The sequence below is a fragment of the Cetorhinus maximus genome, chromosome 12, assembly GCF_964194155.1.
Source record: "Cetorhinus maximus chromosome 12, sCetMax3.hap1.1, whole genome shotgun sequence".
In the NCBI taxonomy this organism is placed as follows: Eukaryota; Metazoa; Chordata; class Chondrichthyes; order Lamniformes; family Cetorhinidae; genus Cetorhinus; species Cetorhinus maximus.
In genome coordinates, this window is record NC_135890.1 from 42,056,154 (window position 1) to 42,077,248 (window position 21,095).

A 21,095-nucleotide genomic window follows, 5' to 3' on the forward strand; every position below is an offset into this window, starting at 1 on the left:
TCCTCCTCATCTCTGTCTTAAATGGGAGATCCCTTATTCTGAAATTATGCCACTCAGACCTAGATTCCACCATGCAGGAAAACATCATCTCAGCATCTACCCTGTCAGACTCCCTCAGAATCATGTGTTTCAATTAGATCACCTCTCATTCTTCTAAACTTCAATAAGTATAGGCCCAACCTTTTCTTGTGAGACCAAGCCTTCATCCTAAGACTCAACCTAATGAACATTCTCTGAACTTTCTCCAATGCAAGTATATCCCTTCTTATATAAGGAGACCAAAATTATATGCAATATTCTAGGTGCGGACTGGAGAAATAAAGCTACCACTCAATGAGTTCCAATAAGTTAAAATTGTGGGTAGGATTTGAAAGTCTCTTGAAAACATGAAAAGTGAAGTAGCCAGGAGGATCTTAAATACACCATATTCATGTAGAGCTTAATTCATGATTGGACATAGTCGCCAGTTAGATTAAATTGTGGCAGCTACAGCACACTTGCCTCTAAGTCAGAAGTTAGTGGGTTCAAATCACACTCCAGAACTTCAGCAAAAATATGTAGGCTGACACTCCAGTACAGTACTGATGGAGTGAGTTTTCAATGAGACATTAAAACACCTCTCAGGTGAACATAGAAGATCCCACGGCACTATTTCAAGGAAGAGCAGGAGAGTTATTCCTGATGTCCTGGTCAATTTATCTCTCAATCAACAAAACAAAAATAGATTATTCAGTTAGTATCACATTGCTGTTTGTGGGAGCTTGCTGTGCACAAACTGTCTGAAGTGTTTCTGACATTATAGCATTCCAAAAGTAATTAATTGGCTGAAAAGCACTTTGGGACACCATGTGATCATAAAAAAGTGCTACATAAAAGCAAGGTTTTTTTTTCTTTTTAAGTATACAAAAACAATTTAACAGTAGTATCTATCATATGTTGCCTCAATTGACAGTCTTAATCAGAACTAGATTTTAATTAGAGGCTTGTACATTTTCTGTTGTCTCAACATTATTCTCAATACTAAATTTCCCTTAATTTCAAGTACTGTGGTACAGCTCCACAAACACCAGTCATGCATGAATCTTGGCAGTGAATATCAGCACCCTATTTCACCATGAAAGCATCAGCGCAAACCAGATTGTACCCACAATTCAATGAAGGCACATGGAGCCATTATAACTATGTCTCACTGTGTCCTCCACTGAGATCTGTACATTTCCAAATAGGGTCATTAACATCAATCAGAAACAGTACCCTGTCAATCCTTTCCTGGCTAACCCATGGGCATGGAGGCTAATGGTATGATCTTTACTGCTGCCCCACCGAATTCAGTTATTTCAGCAGAAATCAGGAATCAAACTTGGAATCTTTCTGGTTTTATGGGCCAACCACTGACTTTCTCCCTATCTTTTAAGAGGTGACCGTGAGACAGGGCATTCCATGTCTCAGTTTAAAAGTGACAACAGTTCAGGGCAATAGACTTTATATGCAGGTGATACAAGATCAAACCCACTTAAAAAGGGATACCCTGGGAGTATGTTTCTAAGCATGCTTAAACTACAATTCAAATCTCACTTGCCCATAAATACTCCAACACAACTTCTAAAGAGTCTTTCTGTATTCCAATCTTCTCACTGGACATTTCATCTCTAGTCATTTCAACTGCAGAATTATCTGATTCAAGTGTTTGTTTATTACTCTCCACAGTTGATTTAATAGCACTGAATCCATGCTGTAGACACTGAACTAGGATAGTCAAATTAAACGTTTTGCATCGGCACGCACTCTCTCTCTCTCTCTCTCTCTCATTTTCTTTTATAGATTATGTTTACATATTTAACTGCCTATGCAAATGTCATTCTGCAATTGGACCCTCCTCCTAGTGAAAGTGCTAGAGTGCAGCCACTGGCAGGAAAGTGCAATTACAAGACACTTTGGATAATAAACATGATAGTTTTATATCTGTTATGACTTCCTAAGGACATAATGTCTGACATTAAAATGGGTACCGATAACTCCCACCACCACCAACGCCCCTCCGCCTAGTAATCTATGCTCAATCTGAAAAACACACTTTGTTTTAACACAATGTTAACCTACAGGAAACATGTCCATTCCAACACTTTACTGAAATTCGAGTAACATAGCACAAATTATCACCTCCTGGTTTTAAGTACAAACTACATGCCGTATTTAAGAAATATACACTTAACACTCTTCCAGCCGTTAGATAATTACTTTCACTCAGTCATGCATGACCTTTATGGTTGAAGCTCAAAAATTCAACTTCAGAAAGCTGCAGCTTGGACAAGTGCCCGTGTAAACACAAACTGCTACAAAGGCTGTTTCAATAAAGGAGGCAAACCGGAATTGCAGCTGAAAATCCTGGAGTAGCCCGAGGAATGAGAAAGGTCATTAAAGGGAATGCAATGCCGGCTCTCGGGAGGCTGCTTCCTGCACTCGGTATAATAACACGGCCATAGATGGGCGGCTTTGCAGAGTTGATGCTGGCTTTTAAAGCTCCTCTCTCCACGTCATGTAGACTCTCATGTGACCAGAGCGACCACAACAAGGAAAACAAAACACACACACACACCAGCATCTCCATAGACAGGGCAAGGGTTGGAGAAAATTCAAGCACTAACTAACTAACCCGAGACTACGGGGAGGGTTAGACCTTTTTCAAACATATATCGCCTCCCTGAACAAACTCCTGGTTTAGGAGCTGTTTAAACTGTGCAGTCCCGGGTTAGAGTGAGAACAGCAGCACCGATAGAGACCCAGATCCGGGTTCGGCCAGCTGGACAGAATCAATACTTGGACTCCGGGTTTAAGGGGGGGGGCTCCCGGTTTAAAGGGGCTCCGGTTGTCACTCCAGGTTTAAGGGGGGGGGGGCTCCCAGCTTAAAGGTTGTCACTCCGGGTTTAAGGGGGAGTCCGGTTGTCACTCCAGGTTTAAGGGGGGGGGGGCTCCCAGCTTAAAGGTTGTCACTCCGGGTTTAAGGGGGAGTCCGGTTGTCACTCCAGGTTTAAGGGGGGGGGGGGGGGGGGGTCCGGTTGTCACTCCAGGTTTAAGGGGGGGGGGGGGGTTCCGGTTGTCACTCCAGGTTTAAGGGGGCTCCCGGTTTAAAGAGGCTCCGGTTGTCACTCCAGGTTTAAGGGGGGGGGTCCGGTTGTCACTCCAGGTTTAAGGGGGGGGGGTCCGGTTGTCACTCCAGGTTTAAGGGGGGGGGGTTCCGGTTGTCACTCCAGGTTTAAGGGGGGGGGGTTCCGGTTGTCACTCCGGGTTTAAGGGGGAGGGGGGGGTCCGGTTGTCACTCCGGGTTTAAGGTGGGGGGGGTCCGGTTGTCACTCCAGGTTTAAGGTGGGGGGGGGGGGGGGGTCCGGTTGTCACTGCAGGTTTAAAGAGGGGGGGTCCGGTTGTCACTCCAGGTTTAAGGTGGGGGGGGTGTCCGGTTGTCACTCCAGGTTTAAGGTGGGGGGGGTGTCCGGTTGTCACTCCAGGTTTAAGGTGGGGGGGGGGTCCGGTTGTCACTCCAGGTTTAAGGGGGGGGGGGTCCGGTTGTCACTCCAGGTTTAAGGTGGGGGGGTGTCCGGTTGTCACTCCAGGTTTAAAGGGGGGGGGGGTCCGGTTGTCACTCCGGATTTTAAGGGGGGGGTCCGGTTGTCACTCCAGGTTTAAAGGGGGCTCCAGGTTGTCGTTTCGGGTTTGGCGGGGGCTCTCTCGGCTATTCCTGTCTCCAGGGACTCGGCCAATCCATTGGGCCGGCGGACTCAGCCTGAGCTCCTGCTGCTCTTACCCTGGCGGTGAGAAGGTTGAGGAGCCGCCAATGTTCTGCCGGCTGCTCGGAGTCAGTATCTGCTCTTCCTGCCCCTCCCCCTGGCCGGAGCTGCAGCTCCTCAACTCGGCCTGTTTGTTGACGGATGTGACGTGAGGGTTGAAGACGTTACACTGTTGCTAGGAGAGAGGGTCACGTGATGGCCCGGGAAACCCTGTCTCCATGGTAACAGACAAATGCTACACCGCCTGGCTTCTCCCCCCACCCCCCCAGCGCTCAGGAAACCTCAGCATATCCAACAGAGCGCTGCCTGCCTACCGTTAACAGTCCATCCACCACTACATGTGAACTGTCATCCTAATATTAAAGTTTACAAAAACTAATTGACAGGGCCCTCCACCATGCCCCGTCCACTTCACTCACTTCTGCTTTCACACCTTCCCCTCCCTTCCAGAACCATCCAAGTGTTCCCCTCGCCCTCACCTTCGACCCCACCAGGATCGGTATTCAACGGATCACCCCCCACCCCCCACCACATTTTCACCACCTCCAAACACATCTTTCCCCACCCTCCCCTTTCAGCATTCTGAAGGGACTGTTCTGTCCGCAATACCCTTGTCCACTTTTCAGTCACCCCTAGCACCCCGGTCCCTTCCCTATGGCACTTTTCCGTCCAAGCACAGGAGATGCAACACCTGTCCTTTCACCTCCTTCCTTCTCGCCATCCAAGGCCCTAAACACCCCTTGCAAGTAAAACAGCAATTTACTTGTGTTTCTTTCAATTTAGTATACTGTCTTCACTGCTCAAGATGTGGACTCCTCTATATTGGGGAGACCATACGTAGACTGGGTAACCGCTTTGTGGAACACCTCCCTTCAGTCCACAAACATGACACTGCACTTCCTGTCATTTGTCATTTTAATTCTCCACCTTGCTTTTACACTGACCTCTCTGTCCTTGTCCTGCTACAGTGTTCCAATGAAGCTCAATGCAAGCTTGAGGAACAGCACTTCATCTTTCATCACGGCAGTCTACAGCCTTTGGACTCAATATTGAGTTCAAATTTAGATCATAACCTCTGCCTCGGATCCATATTGCACTATGTGTCCTTTTGTTTGATTTGGCTGGCTTGTTTCTGTATATCTTCATCTTGAATTCAGGTGGCTGCTGTAAAGCCATTCATGCCTCATCTGGACGTAACTTTTGTCTCTTTACTAAACTCATGACCATTCTTGTTGGCTCTTGCATCGTTAAATCTTTTGTTAGTTGATCTCTCCTGCCTTATCACAGACCTTCCCTTTTGTTCTTCCTGCCCCCTCCCCCTTCTACTGGCTTAAAAGCTCTTACATTTCTACCTTTCTTTAGTTCTGATGAAAGGTCATTGACCTGAAACATTAACTCTGTTTCTCTCCACATATGCTGCCTGACCTGCTATTTCTAGCATTGTTTGTTTTTAGTTACAATTCACACTTGGTCAAGAAATGCACATTGAATTGTAACAAAAATACACACTTGTTTGTGGAACTGGACAACTTGTACCATCTAGTTGGGAAGGAAATGTCTTGGTTGTTGTCGCTGCACCATGGACACAAACTTCCAGCTGACTTCGTTTTAAATTAATTCAAGGGTTTATATTTGGGAGAGCTTTCCACTGCACTCCACCCATTCATGGCACAGGGATACAAAAGCCACACAATACATGGACTGTATTACTAAAAATCAAAGCTTACACACACTTCTCTGAATAGAGGTCTTGTTTTCTTTATTTTCTCATCCCTCTCAGCTGGAGGAATGGCACCATCCCTCTGGTGGTGCTAAACTGATAGCAATGTGTAATGTTCTTCTAAAAGTACTGGTGCCAGCTTTATTTTAAGGCCCTTGTAGAAATAACAACTTGTTTACAGCTATGTATATGTCTCTGTCACATTTTTGTACTGTTGTGCTGTAGGATAAGAACACTGTTTTTATTGGTGTTAATGGAAAAGCATGTACGTTTCTTCCTAGAAAGAGACATCAAGGAAAAGATAAAAGGTCACATAAAAGTCAGGCAACAACAGAAATGGGAAGCATTATCAATAGTCAAAAGGAGAGAATGGAATCAGGATGAGAGGCTCGCTCAGTAGTTCTGCTGTGAGCTAAAACAATGGGTCAGTTCAGTTTGTCAGTTTGATCAGAGAGCCAACATGGGTAATTCTCAATCAAATCTTTAATTAAAGATGTTACTATATATCTAGATGGAGAAAATAATTAGATGCCACCAATATGAATATCAAAAAGGAAGATTATGCTTTACAAATCTAATAGAATTCTGAAAAGGTGATAAGATATGGTGGATAAGTGAAAATGTAATGAATGTGGTATACTTAGATTTGCAGGAAGCCTTTGGAAAGGTGTCAGACAGGAGAGGACTGAAGAAGACTATGGAATTAGGGAGAACAGTGAAAAATAGTATTTTAAAAATGGTTAGAAGGGAGGAAACAAGACCTGTTCTCAAGTGTGGGAGTGGTTAGCAGCGTTTTTTGTGGTTTGGTTCTAGAATTGCTTTGTTCACCATGCATATTACAGGCTTGTCCATCATTTTTGAAGGGGGGGCCACGTTTCAAAATTTTTCTTATTCAAGAGGCCGATGAGCAAATTTTGGAAAATAAAGATTACATAACGAACATATGAATTAGGAGCATGAGGAGGCCACTCGGCCCCTACAGCCTGCTCCACCATTCAATAAGATCATGGCTGATCTGAATGTAACCTCAAACCCACATTCCTGCCTACCCCCTGATAACCTTTCACCCCCTTGTTAATCAAGAATCTATCTAGCTCTGCCTTAAAAATATTCAAAGACTCTGCTTACATCACATTTTGAGGAAGCGAGTTCCAAAGACTCACAGCCCTCTGAGAGAAAAAAATTCTCCTCATCTCTGTCTTAAATGAGCGACCCCTTATTTTTAAACAGTGAACCGTAGCTCTAGATTCTCCCACAAGAGGAAATGTGCTCTCCATATTCACCCTGTCAAGACGACTCAGGGTCTTAAAGGTTTCAATTAAGTCACCTCTCACTCTTCTAAATTCCAGTGGATACAAGCCTAACCTGTCCAGCCTTTCCTCATAAGACAACCCGTCCATTCCTGGTATTAATCTAGTAAACCTTCTCTGAACTGCTTCTAAAGCATTTACATCTTCCTTTAAATAAGGAGACCAGTACTGTACACAGTACCCCAGATGTGGTCTCACCAGTGCCTTGGTTAACTGAAGCGTAACCTCCCTACTTTTGTAATCAATTCCCCTCACAATAAATGATAACATTCTCTTAGCTTTCTTAATTACCTGCTGTACCTGCATACTAACCTTTTGTGATTCATGCATTAGGACACCCAGGTCCCTCTGAACCTCAGAGCTCTGCAATCTCTCACCACTTAGACAATAAGCTTCCTTTTTATTCTTCCTGCCAAAATGAACGATTTCACATTTTCCCACAGTATACTCCACTTGCCAGACCTTTGTCCACTCACTTAACCTATGTCACATTGTAGCCTCCTTACATCCTTTTCACAATTTACTTTCCGACCTATCACTAAGCATGAATTTCAAAAGAAAACTGAAGTATGCAAAGAAGCAGCTTGCTGAACAAAAATAAATCAAAAAATCAAATCAAACATCAAATTGATAAAAAAAATGAGTAGTAAATAAAGCTGAGTATTAGAGTGTGATAGGGTAAGAGTGTGTGTGCCTGACTCACTCCCAGTCTGAGTGTTCACTCACTCACTTGCACCCACTGTGAGAGTGGATGAGAGTGCATGTGTCACGGTGAGGGTGAATGAGAACCTTGAGACTGGGAGTGAGCCAGACTTACGCGCACACTCTCCCCCCCACACCCACACACACAATTCCCCCCTCACTCTCCCTCTCTCCCTCACACACACTGGGCAGGATCGTCCCAGATTGCACAAAGTTCGGTAGTGGGCAGGAAAAAAGTAATTTTACCCACCGGCCGCAATGGCGGGTCTTTGCACTGTATCGTCCCATTCTCACCTCATTAATTATGCAGACACAGGAGACATGCCATCTCACTGGCGGGCTGCCTCCGATTTGCCCGGCACAACGTTGCCACACTGCTTCCTCACACAGGGTGCCATATTTAAACTGCAGCTGTGCACAATTCTCAATGTTTGAAGCCCAGGACTGCTCTGGTGAAGACATGGCCCCAAAGGCCAAGAAGAGTGCAGCCCCCTGATTCAGTGACGCATCCCTGGGATGCCTTCTGGATGCCGTGGAGGCCCACCGCCCCTCTGCCCTTGCTCTGGCTGCAGGAGGCCCATCAGTCTCACTGCTCCGTCTTGGGAGGTAGTGGTAGAGATGGTCAGTGCCAATGCTGCACACAAGAGGTCAGCCATCCAGTGCCTGAAAACAAATGAATGATCTCATCCACGCCGCCAGAGTAAGGCAGCTATCTTACCACTCTAAACTCACACACTCACAACCCATCACACATTCACTAGCATCTCACTCACTGCCAGCTCAAAGGACATCACTACTCACTCTCTCTCACAAACCCTCACATCTCCATCTATCCTCATCTCCTCTGGAGACTGCCTCCTCAGCCCTCACCATCTTGAGGCCACTTGCACAAATCAACATGTGCCCTCACACACACCCTGGGATACCACCCCTTCCCCTGTACAGCCCTCGCCCTGCAGCATTTTCCCTTGCCTGAGACCACTTCTCCCCCTTCCACAGGCAAGCCCTAGCCCTGCAGCCATTGAAAAGCCACCCATGGCTCACAGCTGGTCTGGTAGGTAGAGGCCTGCCTGGGAACCCCTGTAAAAGTGACGTGGCCTGCAAAGGCTGGCGCCAATGATGGCGACTGCTGCCCGAAGCAAGGTAGGCAAACAAACCTCGAAGTCCCGACTGAAGTGCAGCTCGCCAGGTGCATGTCGCTTATATACAGTTGTGAAGCATGTTGGCGTGATGGGGTGATTCCAGTGAGCATGGCTTATAATTAGATACCAATGTATTAAAATGGCACTCCTGATGTGCGGCAGTGGGAAAGGTGGCCCCCCATTAAGGGATGGAGTGAATGATTGCAAACTGGTTTCATGATGGCATGAAACTGGTTTTTGGCCTTCTCACCATATTGTTCCTCCCGCCTGCCCACCCCTCCCCCCAGACCCGCCATGATGCCTGACACCAACAGGCCGGAAAATTCCAGCCTCTCTCTTTCCCTCCCCCTCACACACACTCTCTCTCGCGCTCACACTCTCTCTCTCTCCCCCTCACACTCTCGCACTCTCTCCCCTTCACACACACACTTTCTCTTGCCCCCTCACATACTCTCTCTTGCCCCCCACAACACACTCTCTTTCTCTTGCCCCCTCACACACTCTTGCCCCCTAACACTCTTTCTCTCCCTCTCGCACACTTTCTCTCTTCCCCCACACTCACACTTTCTCTCTTCCTCCACACTTTCTCTCTTCTCCCACGCTCTCTCGTCTCCACAGATACTGCCAGATCTGCTGAAAGCTTCCAATATTTTGTTTTATTTCAGCTTTCCTGGAACTGAAATAATTTTTTGTCCTTTATTAACAGCTTCTTCCTATGTGTCTCATCCTCTGACTGTCTTCTTTTATATTTTTCAAATTAGCCTTTGTAAGCTCTTTGTAATAACTTCTCTTTATTTTTTATCCTTTAGCAGCATTAGCTTTTCAATTTGATGCTCTATCTGTAATATTTTCTTCTTCTTTATTTTTCCACTTAATTTCAGGACCCCTTTAAATATTATTTGGTAATTTATACCAATATAACTATTTCTTTACTTTTTCTTAAACAGACAAGAGTATACCTTAATTTGGATATATTTCATTATATGAATATAATCTACAATCCTCATCCTTCTGTATCTTTAACAACAGCCTTCCTTTAATGCTGTGGCTTATTGACCATCTGATGAATATAATTACAAAGTTATTGCGGCCAACAGATGTCAATTACCTTCCTAATGTCTCAAACTCCCTTACTCACCTCCAGCCTTGTTAAAACCAACTGTTTATTGACTGTACTTTTTAAAATTGAAAAATACCCTCACTATTCATACCATTTCTAAATATATGTATATATAGTCAAAGAGATGTCAGCTTATATTTTTACACAAATCAACCCAGTTTGTACCTTCAAATGGGACAATGCTCTAATTCACCAGCTGTTGCTTCTACTCAATGAAGAGTTGTTGGTTTAATAATTTACTCACTAGAACTTTTAACCAAGTGTCTTGAACCATGTGTTGCTGTTATGTGAAGCTTATTATATTTCAGCTGAAGAGACATCAGTGTTCCTGGTTCACACAGTAATGCATTCCAGTTAATAATCAACCGCAGCCTCCTTCAGCAGCACCTTCCAAACCAATGGCCTCTACCACCTAAAAGTACAAGAGCAGCAGATGTATGGCAACATCACCAACTGCAAGTTCCCCTCCAAACCACACACCACCCTGACTTGGAACTACATCGCTATTCCTTCATTGTCACTGAGTCAAAACCCTGAAACTCGCTTCAACACTGTGGATGTACCTACACCACATTGACTGTAGCGGTTCAAGAAGGTGACTCACCACCACCTTCTCAAGTGCAATTAGGAATGGTAAACAAATGCTGGCCTTGCCAGCGACACTCACATTCTATGAAGAATAAATTTGAAAAAAGCATCATTGGCAGTGCTGTCAGCATTGGGCAAACCCTGTGTATGAGGTTTTCAGTTGTAAGCCAAGAGATTTCCTCTTCCCATTAACATGCAAGCTGACCGAGAATGAGAAAAAGCAACACAAAGTTCTATGATGATGAATCTATGCAAGGGTCCAGAGTGCAAGTGAAAGCCATGAAATAAAACAATGAGCCAATACTTTCAATAGAATCCTTTCACTTGCATTACAGCCTATAAGAAACTTGGCTGTAAAGCATATTCTTCTTTTCTCTTTTTATCTTGCAGCAGAAATATAAGGACATCAGAGTTCAAAACAGGAAATTACAGTACTGGTGCTGTCTGTGCGAATAGAAAGATTGGCTTTTTCTGTGGCAAACCGACACATATTGTTGATATGCCGCTTTCTGTGCTACACTGCATTACTGGTGAAACTCTGACTTCATGCCACTGAGGCAAAAGATTGTAGTCTCACTTATTAGACTGTTGCCAATGTGTTTCCAAGTGTTGCTCATACTTACAGCAGACCATCATTGCAGTAGGTCTCTAAATATTGCAGTCCTACATATACCGTTGCATACAAATGGCTCTTTATTTTAAAGGAAAGTAGGCTATATATACACAACTCTATAATGAATTGATTCTGATCCTTCAGTTACAGCTTAATGTTATGGACAGAGGCAGTCAGTTCAAGCAGCAATGTGGCCCTCTTATCACCTGTCCATAAACAGGAAGTGTTTTGACTCCATCCCATTCTCTCGGTTCCTTCGTCTCCGTCGCATCTGTTCTGATGATGTCACTTTCAAAAACAGTTCCGCTGACATGTCTTCCTTCTTCCTTAACCGAGGTTTTCCACCCAAGGTGGTTGACAGGGCCCTCACACCGTGTCCGGCCCATCTACCACGCATCTGCCCTCACACCTTCCTCTCCCTCCCAGAATCATGATAGGGTTCCCCTTGTCCTTGCTTATCACCCCACCAGCCTCCGCATTCAAAGGATCATCCTCCGCCATTTCCGCCAACTCCAGCATGATGCCACCACCAAACACATCTTCCCTTCACCACCCCTGGTGGCATTCCGCAGGGATTGTTCCCTCCGGGACACCCTGGTCCACTCCTCCATCGTCCCCTACACCTCAACCCCTTCCTACGGCACCTTCCCATGCAGCCGCAGAAGGTGCAACACTTGCCCCTTTACTTCCCCTCTCCTCACCGTCCAAGGGCCCAAACACTCCTTTCAAGTGAAGCAGCATCTCACTTGCACTTCCTTCAATTTAGTCTACTGCATTCGTTGCTCCCAATGCGGTTTCCTCTACATTGGAGAGACCAAACGTAGACTGGGTGACCGCTTTGCAGAACACCTTTGGTCTGTCCACAAGCATGACCCAGACCTTCCTGTCGCTTGCCATTTCAACACTCCACCCTGCTCTCATGCCCACATATCCGTCCTTGGCCTGCTGCATTGTTCCAGTGAAGCTCAACGCAAACTGGAAGAACAGCACCTCATCTTCCGACTAGGCACTTTACAGCCTTCCGGACTGAATATTGAGTTCATCAATTTTAGATCATGAACCCTCTCCTCCATCCCCACCCCCTTTCCGATCCCCCCCTTTTTCCCCCAATAATTTATATAGATTTTTCTTTTCCCACCTATTTCCATTATTTTTAAATGCATTTCCATCCATTGTTTTATCTCTACCTTTTAGCCTATTTCAATTCCTTCCCTTCACCCCACCCCACCCCCACTAGGGCTATCTGTACCTTGCTTGTCCTGCTTTCTATCCTTAATTAGCACATTCCTTAGATAATATCACCACCTTCAACATCTCTTTGTCCTTTTGTCTATGACATCTTTTGGCTATCTCCACCTATCACTGGCTCTCTATCCAGCTCTACCTGTCCCACCCTGCCCCCCTTAAACCAGCTTATATTTCACCTCTTTTCTATTTTTACTTAGTTCTGTTGAAGAGTCATACGGATTGTGTTCCTCTCCGCAGATGCTGCCAGACCTCCTGAGTTTTTCCAGGTATTTTTATTTTTGTTTTGGATTTCCTGCATCTGCAGTTTTTTGCTTTTATCTTAGTGTTTTGAATTAGTTTGTTTTAAAGAATAAGCAGTGGTGTATTTTTCCTAACCCCTCGATTTTTGTCTGATCCAATTTTACTAATAATCCCACAGCAAACTTGAGTCAGGATTAACTCAGCAAGTTACTTTATTAGAAAACACATGAGAAGGAGTGTTAGCAATGTTCCACTCCATATTCACACAGTAAAGGGAGGGATATAGAAAAGGAGGTTATATAGTACACGGACCTCACAGAGAAAAATAATATTGGTTTATGTGAGTTACAACTGGTGTTGTAAGACTCGCTTTTTCAGGTGGTGTTGATGCCGCAAGATGAAGTCGGCATGTAGAGTCAGGTTAGATGGGCCAGTTGTCCAATCTACACAGAATTGCTTCTGTGTGGCCTGCCAGCTGGGTGTTAAACAGCAGACTGAGTATGCAGCCCAGAAATGTAATATTAAACTGTTCCAGGGCCAGAGTCTTCAGTCATGTGACCTTCCTCCTCCACAATGACTTTAAAAGGGATGTTTATCCAACATCTAGAAGTGGCTTTGTGTTCAGGACTGATAATGTCTCAGTCAATATGGGTTGAAAGGGGTGCCATTTATGTTGAGGGTCTGGTGTTTGGGAAGCCATTGTCTCAGTAGACCACTGACTCTGCTAGCAAGGTTGGCTTATCAAATGCAAATGGCATTCCTGTAACTCTCTTTGAAATTGGCCTGAACAGTTCCAGGTTGTCTGTTAGTAGCTCACTAAGCATAATGAGGTATGACATTCCAGAAACTGAGAATTCTTTTGTTCTGGAGAAGACCAATTTAAAAATAAGAAATAGCAATAAGGATAAAGTTCTTAAATATATACAGTGTTGGGTTGAAGATCACGTGATAACACCTACAGGGATATGTCCAGCTGGTTATTGGCAAACCCAGTAGCTGCTTCAACTGCTCAATACACTGTACACCTCTTGTTAAAACTCATGATTAACTTGTGCAGCATTTGCGGTTAAACTTAAAACAGAAGAGTTTCAGAGCTTACAACTGTGCTCTTTATATCTCTGTAATAATACAATGTATCTGGCAATCATACAGACACATCTGGGTCACATGGAACATCCAGAGAACTTCCTCTATTTAACCACAGATACAAAGTTAAGTTAATACATTGCTCTCCTCAAAACAAAATAAACTTTTTAATCAAAATACTTTACCAATAAGAATGATACAAGTTATATCCTTCTTTAGGTACCATGCCCTAAGAGAGCATTAGCAACCATGGACTTCCGTTGGATTGGTCTATGATTATGCTTGTTAACTACCGCAGTGGTTTGCTGTTGACTTCTACAATATGGCTGATCAGGAATCCCTCCTACTATCAGGTGTATTTGAAGGATTTACAGACTGATAATCAATTTGTTTGGCCATGTTATGAACACACCTTCCATAGCCATCCAGTCCTAAACTGGGACTTGAACCCAGATCTTTGGGCCCAGAGGTAGGGACACTACCACTGCACCACAAGAGCAATTTATATAGCAAGTATAAAGTTCACCAGTTCCAAGCCACCAGTAGCTACAAATGTAGTTATATAGGGTGGAATTTTCCAGTCCCATCTGCCGTGGGAATCATCGCGGTGGGGGGCGGAAAATTTGACCGCCCAGCAAAGGTCAGTAGACTTTGGGTGGGAATTTCCAGTCCCATAGTTTTTGCACTATTTTACCAAAATTCCCTTGATTCTGGAAAGGTGCCATCAGATTGGAAATGAGCAAATGTAACTCCTCTATTCAAGAAAGGAGGGAGACAAAAGGCAGGTAACTACAGGCAAGTTAGCCTAACATCTGTCATAGGGAAAATGCTAGAACCTATTATAAAGGAGGTTATAGCAGGGCACTTAAAAAATCTTAATGCAATTAGGCAGAGTCAACATAGTTTTGTGAAAGGGAAATCATGTGTGACTAATTTATTAGAATTCTTTGAGGATGTCACAAGTAACGTGATAAAGGGGACCCTGTAGTTGTGGTGTACTTGGATTTCCAAAAGGCATTTGATAAGGTGCCAATCAAAGGTGCCAATAAGAGTTCATGGTGTAGGGGGTAACATATTATCATGGATAACTGTTGGCTAACAGGAAGCTGAGGGTTGAGATAAATTGGTCATTTTTGGGTTGAAAAGCTGTAATCAGTGGAGTGCCACAGGGATTAGTGCTGGGGCCTCAACTATTTACAATCTACATAAATGACTTGAAAGAAAGGTCCGAATGTATGGTTGCTAAATTTGCTGATGACACAAAGATAGTTAGGAAAGTAAATGGTGAGGAAGATGTATAAGTCTACAAAGGGATTAAGATAGGTGAAGTGAGTGGGCAAAAAATTGGCAGATGGAGTATAACGTGGGAAAATGTGAATGTGTCCACTTTGGCAGGAAGAATAGAAAAGTAGTATATTATTTAAATGAACAAAGAGTGCAAAACTGTGCAGTACGGGGGATCTGAGTGTCCTGGTACATGAATCACAAAAAGTTAGTATGTAGGTACAGCAAGTGATTAAGAAAGCAAATGGAATGGAATATAAAATTGTACAGTGCGCTGGTGAGACTACATTTGGAGTACTGTTACAGTTTTGATCCCCTTATTTGAAAAGGGATTTAATTGCATTACAAGCAGTTCAGAGAAGGTTCACTCGACAGATTCCTGGAATTAAGGAGTTATTTTATGAGGAAAGATGAGACAGGTCAGGCCTGTATCCATTGGACTTTAGAAGAATGAGAGTCGATCTTAATGAAACATATAAGATCCTGAAGGGAATTGGCAGGGTGGATGCTGAAAGGATGTTTCCCCTTGTGGGAGAGACTAGAACTAGGGGACACAGTTTAAAAATAATGGGTGTCCCAATTAAGGGGGAGATGAGGAGATTTTTCTTCTCTCAGAGGGTTGTTGATCTGTGCAATTCACATCTCCAGAGAGGGGTGGTGGGAGGTTCATTAAATATTTTTAAGACTGAGTTTGATAGATTCTTGATTGACAAGGGAATCAAAAGATATATGTGTCATACAGCTATTAATGTATATAATATTACTGGAAAACATTTTTCTTTTAAAATAAAGGTTTAGTCTGTGGGTGTGTCTTAATTGGATTAAAGCCAGCTTGTCTGGGTGCTTTGATGTGTACTGGTTTTGATATGTAAGAGAGAGTGTATTTGCATTTTTTTTAATAGAGCATTTAAGAAGTGGGGTGAAAACTGACACCTATCTAGCAGATAGGGTTATATTACTAATAAAATTGGTATTATGAAAGAGGTTTTATTGTTAGAGAGGTTTAGTTCAGAGGTTGGTGATACAGTAAGAATTTACATTCAATGGTCTGTGCTAGGTGTAACTTCAGCAGTGTTGTGAGTGTAGAGCAGAGGCAAAGTGAGATCAAAAGCAGATGTAAGCCTTCATAGGAACCAAAGTGAAAAGAACCTCATTTTGAATTTGTAAGGTGAAAATGCTTTGCCTGGTATCTGGTTAAGTTTATGGGTTGCTGTTGCCTTAATGGAAATTAGTTTGGAAATTTGTTGAAAGTTATGATCGTAGTAATTTGTAGCCATGTGTCTATATATTTTAACCTGTGTAAATTAATAAAATGTTTCATTTAGTTTAATGTAAAACCTCGAGAACTGGTGGTCTGATTCCTGAATTTAGAATCGCATTTCAAACATAACACTTAAAATTATAGGATATGACAGTTGTTTAAAGTTTCCCTCTGGGATTTTTAAAAACTCAGCTTTACCAACAGCTCGGTCATAACAATTGGGGGTTCATCTGGGATAAATTAAATTTCTAATTGCTTGATTGGTTTGGAATTGGTTAATCTTAAGGTTATGAGTACGAGGACATTGAATTCAGGAGTTGGTGATGTATTTTAGAAGTGGTGAGGCTGCAAGATGGCTTTGGCAATTGCTAAGACTTGTCTGGGAGTAGAAGAGATAACTCTGATTGGGATGGAGAAAATAACCAAAAGCTAACAGGGTTGACAGATAAGTTAAAATTGGGGTTACCTGAAAGTGCTAGGAAATCAGATATAATTAAGAGTATGGCACAGCATCTACAATTGGAAGTGAAATCTGACACTAGTGAGTCACAGCTGGAGGTAGTGAGACTTCAGTTGCAAATGAAGAAGTTTGAATTAGAAGCAAGAGAAGTAAAAATTGTGAAGATGGAGAAGGAGGAAAGAGAAAGAGAGAATTCCAACTGAAAATGTTGGCAGTTGGGAAAGAGATGTCAGTAGGTGAGGAAGGATTTATCTCTGGATTAGAACCCAGTGGGGAGATGTTTAAGTTTGTACAAGCTCTTCCAAAATTTGAGGAAAAAAATATTGAAGCATTTTTAAAAGTTCATTTGAGAAGCTAGCTAAACAGAGGAAATGGCCAAATGAAAATTGGATGTTATTATTACAGTCTAAGTTGTTAGGTAGAGTGCCTGAGGTATATGCTTCATTATCAGAAGAAATGTCGGTGAATTATGATGTGGTGAAAAAAGCTATTTTAAGTGCATATGACTTGGTTCCTGAAGCATACAGGCAGAAATTTAGGAATATGAGAAAACAGCCTGGGCAAACTTATATTGAGTTTGAAAGAGTAAAACAAAGTAATTTTGACCGGTGGATACAGGCACTAAAAATAGAGACAACCTATGCAGCTCTTAGGGAAGTCATTCTTTTGGAAAATTTAAAGATTCAATCCCTTCGGTAGTGAGAACTCATGCGGAGGAACAGAGGGTTGATTCTGTAAAACAAGCAGCAGAGATAGCTGATGATCTTGAGTTAGTTCATGGAGCTAAACTTTTTTTCTGTCATCCTTTCAAATTAGCAAAGGATAAAAAGTGGGATGGTGAAAGGAAGGCAGGTAGTCGGAGAAGAGAAGCAGTAGCTGGAAGTTCCCAGGAAGTGTTTGCTCAGAATAAAAGGGAAGGTGCTGAAGGTAGAAGTGACATTCAAAAATTGAGGTGTTTTCATTGTAATAAAGTGGAGCACATGAAGTCAGTGTGTTGGAGATTGCAGGAAAATTCTGTAGGAATGTTGGGGTACAGAAAAGCTCTGGAAGTAAAAGTACTGTGGGTTCTGAGGTTCCAGCACAGGAGAAACCAATGGTTTGTGTACAATGAAATAGGGAGAATCAGTGAAAGGTAAAGAAGTGAGAATGTGTTCACAATTTACTCAAGAGAATTCTGAGGAGCAGGTTGCAGAAATGTTTAAAGACTTTGTATGTGAAGGAAAAGTCTTTTCATGTGTACAGGGTGGAGTAGGTAAAGATGTTAAAATTTTAAGAGACACAGGGGCGAGTCAATCCTTAATGTTGTGGGATAGTGATATTTGTTGTTCAAAGGAAGTATTGCGGGAGAAGGTAATAATAAGTGGGTTCATGGAGATGCTAAATCTATTCCATTGTGGAAGCTAAATTTAAGGAGCAAATGGAAGACAGGTGAAGTTATAGTTGGGGTGGTGGAAATATTGCCTATTGCAGGGGTTCAATTTATTTTAGGTAATGATATAGCTGGATCGCAAATGTGGGAGATGCCTATGGTAGTTGAGCAGCCTGTAAAAGTGCTTTCAACAGAAGTGCTGCAGAAGGCACATCCTGAATTCTTTCCTGATTGTGTTATAATGAGATCAAAGGCCCATAGGGAAGACGTAGATAAACAAGATAAGCAGGCAGTTCAAAGGCAAGAAGGTGTCCAATTAGCTGGCACTGTATTTGATAACATTGTTCAGGAGGAAGGAATGCAGCACACTTCAACTGAAATGCTTAAATCAAAGAGGTTGGTGGAGTTACAGAAAAATGATTTGTAATTAAAACACAGTTTATTCAGAAACCGAAGCAAAAAAAAATCCAGTATGTTATTATCTTCGGAAGGTATTTTGATGAGAAAATGGAGGTTGGATCATGTTTCAGCAAATGAAAGCTGAGGGAGGTCCATCAGATTGTTATCGCATTAGGGTATAGAAATGAGATTCTGAAGATTGCTCATGAAATTCCAATGGGGGATATTTAGGAATTAGGAAAACACAGAAAAAGATACAGAGGCTTTTTTTTGGCCAGGGTTGCATGGCGATGTAGTCAAATTCTGTAGAACCTGTTATACATGTCAAATAACTGGAAAACCACAAGCAGTGATTAAAGTGGTGCCTTTAATCCCAATACCAGCATTTTACCAGGGTCATGATTGATTGTGTAGGACCCTCCCTAAGACTAAAAGTGGAAATCAGTATTTATTAACAATAATGGATGTGTTGACCAGGTTTCCTGAAGTGATACCTTTAAGAAATATTACAAATAAGAAGATCGTGCAGGAGTTAATTAAATTTTTTGCAAGATATGGTTTACCTAAAGAGTAACAATCATATCAAGGGTCAAATTTCATATCACAGCTGTTTCAGGAAGTAATGAACTGTTTGGGGATAAAACAGTTAAAATCAACAGCTTATCATCCAGAATCACAAGGAGCTTTGGAAAGATGGCATCAAATTTTAAAAACTATGATAAGAGCATACTGTCATGATTATGCACAGGATTGGTATTCAGGAAGTCCATTTTGGTTATTTGCTATTAGAGACGCTCCTAATGCATTGACTGATTTTAGCCCTTTTGAACTAGTTTATGGTCATGAGGTAAGGGGACCACTGAAATTGATTCATGAGAAATTGGTGGGTCAAAATTCAGAAACTACTCCCCTGGATTACATATCAAATTTCAGGGAAAGATTGAACAGAGCATATGAGTTGGCTAGGGAACATTTAAAGCTATCACAGCAAGTGATGAAAGTGAAAGCAGACAAGAAGGCTAAAATTTGCAGTTTTGTTTCTGGAGAGAAAGTACTAGTTTTGTTATCAGTACTAGGTGATTCATTAAATGCAAAATTTAGTGGGCTTTACAGGATTGAAAAGAAATTGAGTGAAGTAAATTATTTAATAAATGCTCCAAATAGAAGAAGCAGAGGGTGTGTCATGTAAATATGCTTAAAAAGTACTTTGACAGGGAAGAAGAACAAAAAGAGATATTAGCGATGGTGAATGATGAGAAAGAGGTAGAAGTGCAGGACTCTGAAATTGATTTTTCTCTAATCAAATTGGATAATAAGGGGGTGCTTGAAAATTTAAATGAAACGTTGAATTACCTTCCAAGCAAGTGTCAAAGTGATTTGGAAAAGCTATTGCAGTCACACAAATCTATTTGTGGAAATAAGTTGGGAAGGACACATTTAGCTTTACATGATGTACGTATTGGAATATCATCTTCAATAAGGCAACAACCTTATAGATTGAATCCAGCAAAGTTATCACGAGTGCAAAAAGAACTTGATTTCATGCTTCAAAATGATATAATTGAGTCGGGTTGCAGTAATTGGAGTTCGACTATTGTGCTGGTACCGAAACTGGATGGAACACAAAGACTGTGTGTGGACTATCGAAAGCTGAATGCGGTGACAAAAGCAGATTCATATCCCATATCACGGTTGGAGGATTGTATTGAGAAAGTGGGACAATTGAAATTTGTCACAAAAATTGATTTGCTAAAAGGATATTGGAAGGTACCGTTGTAGGGAAAGAGCAAAGGAGATATCAGCTTTTGTAATGCCAAGTGGACTATATCAGATTAAAGTCATGCCATTTGGTAAGAAGAACGCACCTGTGACATTCCAAAGACTGACAAACAAAGTAATTGCAGGTCTCAGCAATTGTGCGGTTTATATTGATGATCTAATTGTTTTCAGTCAGATGTGAAAGGAGCATTTACAGCGTCTGGAAGAATTATTTACTCAACTACAAGAAGCTAATTTGGTGATGAACTTGGCTAAAAATGAATTTGCAAAAGCGCAAGTTGTGTATCTAGGCCATACCATTGGACATGGTAAGGTGGCTGCGAGAGATGTGAAAGTCAAGGCTATCATGGATTTCCCAGTGCCTACAGCAAATGAGAAGTTTTGAGATTTCTGGATATGAGTGGGTTTTACACTAAATTTGTACCAAAATTTTATCCAAGAGGTTGCTAAACTGACTGAACTATTAAAAAAGGACAAGAAGTTCCAAAGGTCAGAAGTAATTCGATAGTTTGAAAACTGTATTAACTGCGACACCAGTGTTGGCGCACCCAATTATGCCAAGCAATTCAAGTTGGCCATTGACGCAAGCGATCTAGGCATTGGGACTGTACTGTTTCAAGAGGATGACGCTGGAATTGAAAAACCGATAGGGTAGTTTTCACATAAGCTAAACGTACAACAGATCGATCAATAATCGAAAAAGAGACTTTGAGTTTGGTGTTAGCATTGCAACATTTTGAAATTTATGTAGCTAACAATTGTTTATACAGACCATAATCCTTTGAAGTGTTTGGATAAATTTCGAGAGAAAAGTGCAAGGCTTTTCAGATGCAGTCTATTATTACAACCATTTAATCTACATATTATACATATTTCTTGGAGAGAAAATCTGTTTGCAGATGCAAACAAGCTTGAAGATTAAAGGAAAATGGGACATTTAAAAAAAAACCTGGAAACTGAACTGGAGTGATTTCTGTTGATACCAAGGACTT

At 42.2% G+C, this 21,095-nt stretch overlaps 1 protein-coding gene across 7 annotated transcripts in view; it reads right to left on the reverse strand.

Annotated features, from left to right (window-relative positions):
- The window catches only part of LOC144687389 (T-complex protein 11-like protein 2), a 39,222-nt gene extending 35,321 nt beyond the window's left edge, over positions 1–3,901 (reverse strand). For 2 of the 7 annotated variants that reach the window (XM_078553456.1, XM_078553450.1), the window contains exon 1: positions 3,800–3,901. The gene's annotated coding sequence lies outside the window, so the exon portion shown is untranslated. The other 5 variants (XM_078553453.1, XM_078553449.1, XM_078553454.1 and 2 more) reach the window with 3 other exon arrangements.
- Between the last annotated feature and the right edge of the window lie 17,194 nt (positions 3,902–21,095).